At 44.1% G+C, this 15,938-nt stretch overlaps 1 pseudogene; it reads right to left on the minus strand.

Moving 5' to 3' along the window:
• Positions 1–753: 753 nt before the first annotated feature.
• LOC115838245 lies at positions 754–1,907 on the minus strand (annotated as a pseudogene).
• Between the last annotated feature and the right edge of the window lie 14,031 nt (positions 1,908–15,938).

A 15,938-nucleotide genomic window follows, 5' to 3' on the forward strand; every position in this document is an offset into this window, starting at 1 on the left:
GAACTCCTGACCTCAAGTGATACATCCGCCTCAGCCTCCCAAAGTGCTGGGATTACAGGTATGAGTCACCGCACCAGCTTAATTTTTTTCAGTCTTGCCCAGGTTGGAGTGCAGTGTCACGACCATGGTTCACTGCAAACTCTGCCTCCTGGTTTCAAGCGATTCTCTTGGCTCAGCCTCCCGAGCAGCTGGGATTACAGGTATGCGCCACCACACTTAGCTACTAATTTTTCTATTTTTAGTAGAGATGGGGGTCTCGCCATGTTGGCACGGTTGGTCTTGAACTCCTGACCTCAAGTGATCCGCCCACCTCGGCTTCCCAAAGTGCTGGGATTACAGGCATGAGCCACTGTGCCTGGCCCTTATTGATTCTTTCTTTCCTTTCCTTTTCTTTTTCTTTTCTTTCTTTTTTTTCTTTCTTTCTTCTTTCTTTCTCTCTTTCCTTCCTTCCTCCCTCCCTTCCTTTTCGACAGAGTTTTGCTCTTGTTGCCCAGGCAGGAGTGAAATGGCACGATTTCAGCTCACCACAACCTCCGCCTCCCGGATTCCAGTGATTCTCCTGCCTCAGCCTCCCGAGTAGCTGGGATTAGAGGTATGTGACACCATGCCCAGCTAATTTTGTATTTTTAGTAGAGACGGGGTTTCTCTATGTTGTTCAGGCTGGTCGCAAACTCCCGACCTCAGGTGATCCGCCCGCCTCAGCCTCCCAAAGTGCTGGGATTACAGACATGAGCCACCGCGCCCCGCTGGCCCTTACTGATTTTTTTTTCCGTTCCCGCCGCCACGGCTTTTTGCGGCCGCGGCTTTTTCCCCCGCCGCCGCAGCTTTTTGCCGCCGCCGCGGCGGCTTTTTGGGGCTTTTTTCCCCCGCCGCCGCGGCTTTTCGCCCCGGCCTCCGCGGCTTTTTGGGGCTTTTTGCCCCCCGCTGCGGCTTTTTGCCCCCCGCTGCCGCGGCTTTTTGCCCCCCGCCGCCGCGGCTTTTTGCCCCCGCCGCTGCGGCTCTGAGGGCGGGAGCGGCAGACTCGGCTGCCAGCTCTACTGGCATCCTGGCTCAGGCAGCGCCAGGGACTCTCCTGGTCCAGCTCTCCCGGCTCGGGGTTTCGTTGCCTAGGCGCCCGCGCCCCGGGCTCCCTGCCTCAGCAGCTGCGGCCTGCATAGAGCCGCGCTGCGCGCGGCAGCGATGGGAGAGAAGAAGGTGCGCGGTGGCGGGGCTGATGCGGTGGCCACGGAGGGAGCCGCGGCCAGCCGGGCGCTGCAGCAGTGCTGGCAGCTCCAGAGGCTCCTGGGCATCTCCATCGGCAGCCTGCGCGGGCTGCGCACCAAGTGCGCTGTGTCCAAGGACCTCACCCAGCAGGAGATAGGGACCATGGAAGTAAGGGGGTCGGGGACCTGGGCTGGGCTGGAAGAGTGGCCCGGAGACCTCCCTCCGGGTCCCAGTTCACTCCTGGCCCAGTTGCATCCTTGAGCCCCTGTCGCCCCCTTAGAGGCTTCCCCTCCCTCCTGCACTCCCTGATGAGGCAGCCAGAGGGCCCAGGACCAGCCCTCACCTTGGGCAGGATTTGTGGGGCAGGTGCGTTGTGGGAACTTGGATGGAGGCTCTAGGGGCCCGTGGGGGGGGGGGGGGGCGGGAGGGGCTGCGCGCGGACATCCCCTTCCCCCCGGAATTTCCATCTGATCCAGCCCTCTCATCTTGTAGGTGAGGAAACGGAAGGCCTGAGGGAGAACTGACTTGCCAGGAACCCCTGTTAAGGAGAATTAACAAAGAGTGGTTATTAAAGGAGCACTGAGTTGGGAGTCAGACCTGGAGGCCCACACCCTTGGTTAAGACATTATACCACCTTGAGTCTGGCCTGTTGACTGAGGGTGAGCCACTCCATCCTCATCTGATTGTAGGGTCTTGACCTCAAGGGGTTTTCTGCAGGAAGAAGCAAATGGGTTTGCTTTCCTAGCTCTGTCCAGTACCTTAGGGACCCTGAGGACTGGAGAGATTCTTGGAGAGCCATCTGGTGTATGTCACGGGTGGGCATTTCTTGAAGGTCAGTCTGCCCAGTGGGCTGGCCCAGCCCAAATGAACTGTCTTGAATCTTTGGAGTTGTCTGTGTACTTTTAAGGGCTTCTCATCCTTGCACGAAAAGATCCCCTGGAAATTAGGTGGGAAAACCTTAACTTTTATGGGGCCTTGTGTTTGTCTTAAAAGTTCATGCACATGGCCAGGTGTGGTGGCTCACACCTGTTATCCTGTCCTGGATCCCTTGAGTCAAGGAGTTTGAGGCCAACCTGGACAATATAGTGAGCCCCATCTCTACAAAAAATAAAATATTAGCCAGGGGTGGTTGTGTGCATCTGTAGTCCCAGCTACTACTGTGGCTGAGGCGGAAGGAGCACTCGAGCCTGCACTGAGCTGTGATCTCACCAGTGTACTCCAGCCTGGGCCACAGAGCAAGACCTTGACTCAAAAAAAAAAAAAAAAAAACCAACAAGAAAAATTCTTGAAGATTTTGCATTCTGTCTCACTATCCATTGGTTTTCATGTCAAGATAATGTCAGAAATTCTTTACGATTGCTTCCAGGAGTAGTCTTTTGACCTAGTGCACAGGTGTCCAGTCTTTTGGCTTCTCAGGGCCACATTGGAAGAAGAATGCTCCTGGGCCACACATAAAATACACTAATGCTAACGGTAGCTGATGAGCTTAAAAAAAAAAAAAGGTTTGTGCATAATTTTCATGATACCCACCACCACAGATAGGCAGAAAAGTTGTTGTAGTCAAACGGTTGGACACAGCTGATCTAGTGTCTTGTCGTCCGTTTTGGCTTTCTCCCTGATTCCAGAATGCAGGTAGAGATGTAGAGAGGTGCTCTCAGGACAGCTGTTGAGATAAAAAAGTTCGTTGTCATTTATTCCCAAGCACAGCTGTTTGTCATTTGCATTGAAAAAGTCTCCATTCAAACTGCTGTCACATATCAAATCTATTTATATAAGTCTGTATTTTTCTGTGGTCTTGGCCTTTGTGGGCAGTAGTGTGTTTTAACCGGGCAAACAGTCCTTTCAAATAATGAAGCTGAAGTCAGCCTACCTGCTTGCCATTTTTCTTCCCCTTCCATTTTTCTAACCTCAGGATAACTGTAAGAATGAATTAAGATTTGTGTTTAAGGCCGGGCACAGTGTCTCAGGCCTGTAATCACAGCAGTTTGGGAGATGGAGACGGATGTATTGCTTGAGCTCAGGAGTTCAAGACAAGCCTGGGCAACATACTGAGGCTCCGTCTTGTATAATTAAATTAAAATTTAAAAAAAGAAGAGGAAAAGACCTGTGCTTAAAATTTAAAAAAAGGGGTGGAAAGTGTATTGCAAAATGTGGACTATGCCAGCTATGACTGGGAAAAATTATTTTTCATACAGCATTATCTGTAGACTTGTATTAGCACCATACTGGTCATAAGCGTTTTGCTTTCCTCAAATATGATGAGGTAAGCTACTTTAAAGTGTGGTGGGGCTTTCTTCGGCATGGCTCCTGGAGGTGTTGAGTCCCAAGTTAGCCAATTAATTTGAGTTTAGTTTTGATATGGATAAGGGAGACCAGCTTCATTCATGGTGCACACATAGTTTTGCCAATAAGGAAAAAAAGCAACCTGAATGTTCCTACTCATTAGATGCTATCTGGAGAGCTCCTACCCCACCCCCACCAAGGCCCGGGCCCTTCAAAAGACTCAGTGCAGCCTTTCTGTATCTCATACTGTATTCTGCACGATGCTCCTGTGAAAGAAAGTTGTGCTGCATCAGCCGTCTCCCTCCTGAAGATCCCTGCGGATGAGGATTTGTGTTTTAAGGTTCTGAGAAGTCATGCAACAACAGTTCTCAAACTTTTTTGTCCAGGGGATCTTTTCTTCCACTGAACGTAGTTGGAGAGATACGGCCTTAAGCCTTGAATAGAGAAAGAGAAAAGAAACTGTTCGCTCACTTACAACCAAGTGTTGTGTTTATGTCTTAAGTTTTTATGAAACTGAAGTGCTGTTTGAGGTTCTAAATCAAATTGTTCAGTTGAAGAGAGGCTGGTATCCCTGTAGACTTCGCCAGCCATGAGAGGTTGCCTTTTGTTGGAGGAGGTGTTTTACAAAGGGAAATAGGTGTCTCCTGGGCATCACATTAGCACTTAAATACATGTATCATTGAAATGAAATGAAATGATGGAATGATGAAATTAAATGAAATGAAATGACATGATGAAATGATGAAATGAAGAAATGAAATGAAATGATAAAATGATGAAATGAAATGAAATGATGAGATGAAATGAAATGGTGAAATGATGAAATGAAATGATGAAACGAAATGAAATGATGAAATGATGAAATGGAATGATGAATTGAAATGATGAAATTATGAAATGAGGAAATGAAAAGGAAATGATGAAATGAAATGATGAAGTGAAATAATGAAATGAAATGAAATGTTGAAATGATGAAATGAAGAAATGATATGAAATGATGAAATGGAATGAAATGATGAAGTCAAATGATGAAATAATGAAATGAAATGATGAAATGATGAAATGAAATGACGAGATGAAAAGATGAAATGATGAGATGAAAAGATGAAATGAAATGAAAAGACGAAATGAGATGAAGAGATGAAAAGATGAAATGAAATACTGAGATGAAATGAAATGATGAGATGAAATGAAACCATGAGATGAAATGATGAAATGATGAGATGAAATGAAACCATGGGATGAAATGATGAAATGATGAGATGCAGTGAAATGATGAAATGAAATGATGAGATGAAATGATGAAATGAAATAATGAAAGGATGAAATGATGAGATGAAAGGATGAAATGTAATGAAATGATGAAATGAGGAACTGAAAAGATGAAATCAAATGATGAAGTGAAATGATGAAATGAAATGATGAAATGATATGAATTGATGAAATGATGAAATGAAGAGAAATGATGAAATGATGAGATAAATGAAATGAATTGATGAAGTGAAATGAAATGAAGTGAGATGAACAGATGAAATCAAATGAAATGATGAAATGAAATGATGAGATGAATTGATGAAATGATGAGATGAAATGAAAGGATGAGATGGAATGAAATCAGGAAATGGTTAAATGATGAGATGAAGTGAAATGATGAAATGAAATGAAATATTGAGATGAAATGATGAGATGAAATGGTGAAATGAAAGAATGAAATGAAATGATGAAATGATGAGATGAAATAATGAAATGAAATGAAATGATGAAATGAAAGGAAATGATGAAATGATTTGGGGTTTGAACTCTGCAGGTCCACTTAGCAAAACCGACAATTCTACATCCTTCTCCACACCCTGCCTATGAAAAGGATGAGGATGAAGATCTGTTTGATGATCTACTTCCACTTAATAACTAGTAAATATATTTTCCTTATGATTTTCTTTTTCTTTTCTCTGGCATGTTTGTTAAGAATACAGTATATAAGACATATAACATATTAAATATGTGTTAATTGACTGCTTGTGTTATTTGTAAGGCTTACAGTAGGCTATTAGTAGTTAAGTTTTGGGGGAGCCAAAGTTATAGTGCATTTTCTATTGTGCAGGGGTCCAGCATCCCAACCTCCGTGTTGCTTAAGGGTCAACTGTACATGTTATTTCCTTTCCTGTAAGAGAAAAATAATGAGAAGGTCTTTTCTCCAATAAGTGTGTTCAAAATGTAGCAGACTTGAAATGTGTTGGCGCCACCATTTTGCGTCTCACTTTGAAAACTTCTGATTAAAAACCCTACTAAAGCCTACCTTACTTTTCCAACTTCAGAAAAAAACGTTACAAAGAAAAGGGGTGAAAGCATGCTAGTTTGCACTGAAATTTGAAATTATCTTTTAAAAATATGTTTTTACTTCACTTCCAAAATAGAGATCAGTTGCATACAAATGGAAGGTCACCCTAATCCACCCTATGACTGTACTTAGATTCATGAGGAATTGTGCCACCTAGAAAGGGCAGAGAAGAGGAACAGAGTGCTCTGCGTCTTGAAATAGAAACATGCACGTAGCCACATGCTTTGATTCTGTTGTCACTGTGTACTTACTGCTAGGAAGAGGGCATGTTTGTGTATTTTTATGCTAATTATTATCCAAGTTGTTAATGATTTAGGCTTTCAGAGCCATATAAAGATGTTTTTCCTTTCAGATATAAACTATCTTGCATTGTTCTTCTGATCATATGAGGGATAAATTTGCCTAAATATTCCTCAAGCCATAATATTATTTCCATATAAATGCCAGTAGCAAGAGTAGAATCAACTACAACTGCCTTTGTAATTAAAGCAGGTGTGCCTATAAGTAATTGGCATTTTATATACTCAAGAATCTTTGATATAATAATCTCTCAACTATTTGAAACATGGCTCATATATATTAATTTTATATGCAAATATATATATATTAAATATCATTGTATATGAACCTAAATTTTGGACTTCAGAACTGCTTCTTAGAATCTTGACTTAAATGTCTACAGTAATATGTGACTTAAAAAAATTTAGCACACCGTCACTATGATGAAAAAAGTTATTTAATTTTTAAATAATTTAAAATAATATAATTATTTTAAAAATAATATAATTATTTAAAAATTTTTTCCACCATAACATTTAGAATATTCTAACATTTGTGGTTAAAACCTATTGTGATTGCTCTTAAAATTTAGATAAAAAATGTTCCAGAAAGTTTGAAGAGAAGAACTTTACTCAATTTTTAGTTGTTCAAGCATGAAGAAATGGCATTTCATTGGCATTTTAAAAACTATTCAGATTCTCTCTTTGAATTCAAGTGTTTCAAAGATATCTTATTTTAAAATACCAAAATAGGAATAGAATATGAAGGGCTGGTTATGAGTAATATGATACACTTTTATGAGAGGGTGAGATTACAATAACAATACCTCCTCTCATAGAATAGCCAGCAAGTCTCCAGTAATAACAGTGCCTTGATTTTATAGATGTTTAACATGGATATTGAGTTAATCTGAACCATTTGTAGACACAGGAGTTTATTAAAGAATTATATAATATCTTTCAAGTATTTAGAATAGTGTTGAAATTAAGCCTGCATCCCCAGGATTTTCAGAGGTGCTGATGCCTAATAAACTCAACCCCTTGCATGCTTAAATTGGCTTAAAGCCCACCCGTTACCCAAGCTGCACTTCAAGCATCAAGGTTCAAAAATGTAATTTTAAATATGCAAGAGTTTGAGGAATTCACTACTCACACTTTCTTGAACAGTCTATCCAAGTGCATCAAGCAAAATGTGAGCAAAGAAATTTGGACCAAAGGATTGACAGTAATGTTGAATACATTTAATAGTGAAACTCCTGTCATTTCTACTCCATTCCACCACACTGCACTCCACTCCACTCCATTCCATTCCATTCCATTCCATTCCATTCCAATCCATTGCATTGCATTCCATTCCATCCCCATCCATTCCATTCCATTCCATTCCACTCCACTCTACTCTACTCCAATCCACGCATTCCATTCCATCCCATTCCATTCCTTTCCATTCTATTATATTCCATTCCATTCCATTCCACTTGAAACGACTCCACTCCACTCCACTCTAACGCATTCCATCCCCTTCCCATTCAACTACACTCCTCTCTACTCCATTCCATTCTATTGATTCCACTCCACTCCATTCTTTCTACTGCGTTCCACTACACTGCAATCCACTCCAGTCCATTCCATCTCATTCCATTCTATTCCGTTCCATTCCATTCCATTCCATTCCATTCCATTCCATTCCATTCCATTCCATTCCATTCCATTCCACTGGAATCCACTCTACTCCACTCTACTCGACTCCACTCCACTCCACTCCATTCCTTCCCATTCCATTCCAATCCAATGCACTCCATTCCATTCCATTATTTTCCATTCCAATCAATTCCATTCCAGTACACTCCATTCCACTCCACTCCTCTCCACTCCATTCCATTCTACTCCATTGAACTACACTGCAGTCCACTCCACTCCATTCTATTCCTTTCTATTCCATTTCATTCCATTCCATTCTATTGCATTCCATTCCATTCCCTCCAATTCCATTCCATTCCATTCCACTCCACTCTACTCCACCCCAGTCAACTGCATTCCATTCCTTTCCATTCCATTCAATTCGACTGGAATCCACTCCACTCCAATCCACTGCACTCCACTCTATTCATTCCCATTCCACTCCACTCCACTCTTTTCCATTCCATTAACCTCCACTCCACTCCACTCCACTCCACACCGTTCCTTTCCACTCCATTCCACTACACTGCACTCCACTCCACTCCACTCCATTCCATTCCATTCCATTCCATTCCATTCCATTCCATTCCATTCCATTCCTTTCCATTCCATTCCATTCTGTTCCTTTGCATTCTATTCCATTCCATTCCATTCCCTTCCATTCCATTCCACTCCACTGCACTCCACTCAAATCCACTGCATTCCATTCCATTCCATTCCATTCCACTCCACTCCAGTCCACTCCTTTCTACCTCATTCCACTACACTGCACTCCACTCCACTCCATTCCATTCCATTCCATCCAGTTCCATTGCATTCCCTTCCATTCAGTTCCCTTCCATTCCATTCCATACCATTGAAAACCACTCCACTCCACTCCACTCCAATCCTCTGCATTTCATTCGATTCCATTTCATTCCATTTCATTCCACTCCACCCCACTCCACTCCATTCCATCCCTTTCTACTCCATTCTACTACACTGCACTTCACTCCACTCCATTTAATTCCATTCCATTCCATTCCATTGCATTCCATTCCATTCCATTCCATTCCATTGCATTCCATTCCATTCCATTCCCTTCTGTTCCATTCCATTCCACTCAACTCCACTCTAATCCACTTCATTCCTTTCCATTCCATTCCATTGCATTCCATTCCATTCCGTTGCATTCCACTCGAATCCACTCTAATCCACTCCACTCAACTCCACTCCACTCCTCTCCTTTCCATTCCTTTCCATTCCATTCCACTCCACTCCACTACACTCCATTCCTTTCTACTGCAATCCACTACAATGCACTCCACTGCACTCCCATTCCATTCCATTCCATTCCATTCCATTCTGTTCCATTGCTTTCCATTGCATTCCACTCCCTTCCTTTCCACTCCACTCCATGCCTCTCCACTCCACTCCACTGCATTCCTTTCCATTGCAATCCATTCCATTCCATTCCACTCAAATCCACTCCACTCCATTCATTCCCATTCCACTCCACTCCTTTCCATTCCATTCCACTCAACTCCACTCCACTCCAGTCCACGCCATTCTTTCTCCTCCATTCCAATACTCTGCACTCCACTCCACTCCACTCCATTCCATTCCTTTCCATTCCATTACTTTGCATTCCATTCCATTCCGTTCCGTTCCTTTCCGTTCCGTTCCGTTCCATTCCATTCCATTCCATTCCATTCCATTCCATTCCATTCCATTCCATTCCGTTAGACTGCACTCCACTCCACTCCATTCCTTTCTATTCCATTCCACTACACTGCATTCCACTCCACTCCATTCCATTCCATTCCATTCCCTTCCATGCCATTCCATTCCACTCCACTCCACTCCAATCCACCACATTCCATTCAATTTCTTTCCATTACATTCCAATATATTCCATTCCTTTTCACTCGAGTCCACTCTACTACACTCCACTCCACTCCATTCCATTCCATCCCATTCAACTCCACTCCACTCCATTCCATTCCATTCCAATCCATTCCATTCCACTCCACTCCATTCCATTCCATTCCAATCCATTCCACTCCACTCCACTCCACTCCATTCCTTTCTACTCCATTCTACTACACTGCCACCCACTCCATTCCATTCCATTGTATTCCATTCCATTCCATTCCATTCCATTCCATTCCATTCCATTCCATTGTATTCCATTCCATTCCATTCCATTCCATTCCATTCCATTCCATTCCATCCATTCCATCCATCCACTCCAATGCACTGCATTCCATTCCATTCCATTCCATTCCATTCGAATCCAATCTACTCCAGTCCACTCCACTCCACTCCATTCCATTCTTTCCCGTTCCACTCCACTCCACTCTATTCCATTCTATTCCAATCCATAACACTCCACTCCACTACCCTCCACTGCATTCCTTTCCACTCCATTTCACTATACTGCACTCAACACCCCTCCATTCCATTCCATTCCATTCCTTTCCGTTCCATTGCATTCCATTTCATTCCATTCCCTTCCATTCTATTCCATTCCACTTCACTCCACTCCACTCCTATCCAATGCATTCCATTCCATTCCATTCCACTGGAATCCACTCTACTCCACTACACGGTACTCCACTCCATTCCATTCCTTCCCTTTCCGCTCCAGTCCACCCCACTCCATTCAATTTCCTTCTATACCACTGCATTCCACTGCATTCCACTCCACTCCTCTGCACTCCACTCTATTTCTTTCTACTCCATTCCACTCCACCCCACTCCACTCTACTCCACTCCATTCTATTCCATTCCATTCCATTCCATTCCATTCCATTCCATTCCATTCCATTCCTTTCCATTCCTTTCCACACCACTCCACTCCATTCCACTGCATTGCATTCAATTCCATTCCTTTCCATTCCATTCCACTCCAATCCATTCTACTCCACTCCACTCCACTTTATTCCATTCCTTCACTTTCCACTCCACTCCACTCCATTCCATTCCTTTCCATTCAACTCCAATCCACTCTACTCCTTTCCTTTCTACTCCATTCCACCACACTGCACTCCACTCCTTTCCATTCCATTCCATTCCATTCCAATCCATTGCTTTGCATTCCATTCCATCCCCATCCATGCCATTCCATTCCACTCCACTCTGCTCTACTCCAATCCAGTGCATTCCATTCCATTCCATTCCAATCCATTGCTTTGCATTCCATTCCATCCCCATCCATGCCATTCCATTCCACTCCACTCTGCTCTACTCCAATCCAGTGCATTCCATTCCATCCCATTCCATTCCTTTCCATTCTACTCCATTCCATTCCATTCCACTCGAAACCACTCCACTCCACTCCAAACCATTCCATTCCTTTCCATTCAACTCCACTCCAATCCACTCCATTCCATTCCATTGATTCCACTCCACTCCACTCCATTCTTTCTACTCCATTCCATTACACTGCACTCCAGTCCAGTCAATTCCACCCCATTCCTTTCCATTCCGTTCCCTTCCATTCCATTCCATTCCATTCCCATTCCATGCCACTGGAATCCACTCTACTCCACTCTACTTGACTCCACTCCACTCCATTCCATTCCTTCCCATTCCACTCCAATCCACTCCACTCCATCCCATTCCAATCTATTCCATTCCATTACACTTCATTCCACTCCACTCCTCTCCACTCCATTCTGTTGTACTCCATTGCACTACACTGCACTCCACTTCACTCCATTGCATTCCATTCCATTTCATTTCATTCCATTCCATTCCATTCCATTCCATTCCATTCCATTCCATTCCATTCCGTTCCGTTCCGTTCCATTCCATTCCATTGCATTCCATTCCATTCCATTCCCTTCCATTCCATTCCATTCCACTCCACTCCATGCCAATCCACTGCATTCCATTCCATTCCATTCCATACCATTCCATTCCATTCCATTCGAATCCACTCTACTCCACTCCACTCCACTGCACTCCACTCCATTCATTCCCATTCAACTCCACTCCACTCAACTCCTTTCCAATCCATTCCACTCCACTCTGCACCATTTGTTTCCACTCCATTCCACTACACTGCACTCCACTCTATTCCATTCCCTTCCATCCCATTCCATTCCACTCCATTGCACTCCACTCAAATCCACTGCATTCCGTTCTGTTCCATTCCTCTCCATTCCATTCCCTCCCACTCCACTCCACTCCACTCCACTCCATTCCTTTCTACCTCATTCCACTACACTGCACTCCACTCCACTACATTTCATTCCATTCTATTGCATTCCATTCTATTCCATTCCATTGCATTCCCTTCCATTCAGTTCCCTTCCATTCCATTCCATACCATTCAAAACCACTCCACTCCACTCCACTCCAATCCACTGCATTTCATTCCATTCCATTTCATTCCATTCCATTCCACTGGAATCCACTCTTCTCCACTCCACCCCACTCCATTCTATTCCTTCCCATTCCATTCCACTCCACTCCATTCCATTCCTTTCTACTCCATTCCATTCCTTTCTACTCCATTCCACTTCACTGCATTCCACTCCACTCCATTCCATTCAAATGCATTCCATTCCATTGCATTCGGTTCCATTGCATTCCATTCCATTGCATTACCTTCTATTCCATTTCATTCCATTTGAACCCTCTCCACTCCACTCTGCTCAGTTCCATTCCTACACTTTCAAATCCACTCCACTCCACTCCATTCCATTTCATTCCATTCCGCTCCACTCCACTCCATTCCATTCCTTTCTACTCCATTCCCCTACACTGCACTCCTCTCCAATGCATTCCATTCCATTCCATTCCGTTCCATTGCATTCCATTCCATTCCACTCCACTCCACTCTAATTCACTTCATTCCATGCCATTCCATTCCATTTCATTCCATTCCATTACCTTCCATTCCATTGCATTACACTCTAATCCACTTCACTCCACTCCACTCCTCTCCTTTCCATTCCATTCCAGTCCACTCCACTCCATTCCTTTCTACTCCAATCCAGTACACTGCACACCACTGCACTGCCATTCCATTGCATTCCAATCCATTGCATTCCACTCCATTGCATTCCCTTCCATTCCACTCCACTCCACTTCAATCCACTGCATTCCTTTCCATTCCATTCCATTCCACTCGAATCCACTCCACTCCACTCCATTCATTCCCATTCCAGTCCACTCCACTCCATTCCATTCCATTCCACTGAACTCCACTCCACTCCAGTCCATGCCATTCCTTTCTCCTCCATTCCACTATTCTGCACTCCACTCCTCTCCATTCCATTCCATTCCTTTCCATTCCCTTCCGTTCTTTTGCACTCTATTCCATTCCATTCCATTCCACTCGACAGCACTCCACTCCACTCCACTCCATTCCTTTCTACTCCGTTCCACTACACTGCATTCCACTCCACTGCATTCCATTCAAATACCTTCCATGCCATTCCTTTCCACTCCACTCCAATCCGCTGCATTCCATTCAATTTCTTTCCATACCATTGCAATATATATCATGCCATTCCACTCAAGTCCACTCTACTACACACCACTCCATTCCATTCCATTCCATTCCAATCGCCTGAATTCCATTCCATTCCATTCCATTCCGTTCCATTCCATTCCATTCTATTCCATTCCATTCGAATCCTCTCCACTCCACTCCACTCCACTGCATTCCATTCCTTCCCTTTCAACTCCACTCCACTCGACTCCATTCGATTTCATTCCATTTCATTCCACTTCACCCCACTCCACTCCATTCCATTCCTTTCTACTCCATTCCACTCCACTGCACTCCACTCCACTCCCCTCCACTCCATTCCATTCCATTCCATTCCATTCCATTCCATTCCATTCCATTCCATTCCATTCCATTCCGTTCCTTTGCATTCCATTCCGTTCCATTCCATTCCATTCCATTCCCTTCCCTTTCATTCCACTCCACTGCACTCCACTCAAATCCACTGTATTCCATTCCATTCCATTCCATTCCATTCCACTCCAATCCACTCCACTCCACTCCATTCCACTCCACTCCACTCCAATGGCCTGAATTCCATTCCATTCCATTCCATTCCATTCCATTCCATTCCATTCCATTCCATTCCATTCGAATCCTCTCCACTCCACTCCACTTCATTCCATTCCTTCCCTTTCAACCCCACTCCTCTCCACTCCACTGCATTCCATTCCTTCCCTTTCAACTCCACTCCACTCCATTCGATTTCATTGCACTTCATTCCACTCCACCCCACTCCACTCCATTCCATTACTTTCTACTCCATTCCACTACACTGCACTCCACTCCACTCCATGCAATTCCGTTCCATTCCGTTCCATTGCATTCCATTCCATTCCATTCCCTTCCGTTCCATTCCATGCCACTCAACTCCACTCTAATCCACTTCATTCCATTCCATTCCATTTTATTCCATTCTGTTACCTTCCATTCCATTGCATTCCACTCCAATCCACTCTAATCCACTCCACTCAACTCCTCTCCACTCCTCTCCTTTCCATTCGTTTCCATTGCATTCCACTCCACTCCATTCCTTTCTACAGTAATCCAATAGACTGCACTCCACTGCACTCCCATTCCATTCCATTCCATTCCATTCCATTGCATTCCATTCCATTCCATTCCATTGCATTCCATTCCATTCCATTCCCTTTCTTTTCCACTCCACTCCACTCCCCTTCAATCCACTCCCCTCCAATCCACTGCATTCCTTTCCATTGCATTGCATTCTATTCCATTCCATTCCACTTGAATACGCTCCACTCCACTCCACTCCATTCCATTCCTTCCCATTCAATTCCACTCCACTCCATTCCTTTCCATTCATTTCCATTCCAATCCATTCCACTCCACTCCACTCCATTCCTTTCTATTCCATTCCACTTCACTGCAACCCACTCCACTCCATTCCATTCCATTCCGTTGCATTCCATTCCATTCCATTCCAATCCATTCCATTCTGCTCCACTCCCCTCCACTCCAATGCCCTGCATTCCATTCCATTCCATTCCATTCCATTCCATTCCATTCCATTCCATTCCATTCCTCTCGAATCCACTCTTTTCCAGTCCACTCCACTCCATTCCATTCTTTCCCATTCCACTCCACTCCACTCCATTCCTTTCCATTCCATTCCACTCCACTCCACTACCCTCCACTGCATTCCTTTCTACTCCATTTCACTACACTGCACTCCGTACCCCTCCATTCCATTCCCTTCCTTTCCATTCCATTGCATTCTATTTCATTCCACTTCCTTCCATTCCATTCCATTCCACTTCACTCCACTCCAATCCAATACATTCCATTCCATTCCACTGGAATCCACTCTACTCCACTACACTCTACTCCACTCCATTCCATTCCTTCCCATTCCACTCCAGTCTACCCCACTCCATTCAGTTTTTTTCCATTCTACTGCATTTCACTCCACTCCACTCCTCTCCACTTCACTCCATTCCTTTCTATTCCCTTCCACTACACTGCACTCCACTCCACTCCAGTCCATTCCATTCCATTCCATTTCATGCCATTGCATTCCATTCCTTTACATTCAATTCCACTCCACTCCATTCCACTGCATTCCATTCAATTCCATTCCATTCCATTCCATTCGAATGCACTCTACTCCACTGCACTCCACTCCATTCCATTCATTCAATTTCCCCTCACTCCACTCCATTCCATTCCATGACTTTTCATTCAAGTGCAATCTACTCCATTCCTTTCTTTTCTACTCCATTCCACCACATTGCACTCCACTCCACTCCATTCCATTCCATTCCATGCCGTTCCATTTCATTCCATTCCAATCCATTGCATTGCATTCCATTCCATCCCCATCCATTCCATTCCAGCCCACTCCAGTCCGCTCTACTCGAATCCAGTGCATTCCATTCCATTCCATCCCATGCCTTTCCTTTCCATTCTATTCCATTCAATTCCATTCCATTCCACTCGAAGCCACTCCACTCCACTCCAACCCATTCCATTCCTTCCCATTCAACTCCACTAAACTCCACTCGGTTCCAATCCACTGATTCCCCTCCACTCCTCTCCACTCCAGTCCATTCTTTCTACTCCATTCCACTACACTGCACTCCAATCCAGTCCATTCCATCTCATTCCATTCCATTCCCTTCAATTCCATTCC

Source organism: Nomascus leucogenys, chromosome 14 (genome assembly GCF_006542625.1).
Source record: "Nomascus leucogenys isolate Asia chromosome 14, Asia_NLE_v1, whole genome shotgun sequence".
NCBI classification, from domain to species: Eukaryota; Metazoa; Chordata; class Mammalia; order Primates; family Hylobatidae; genus Nomascus; species Nomascus leucogenys.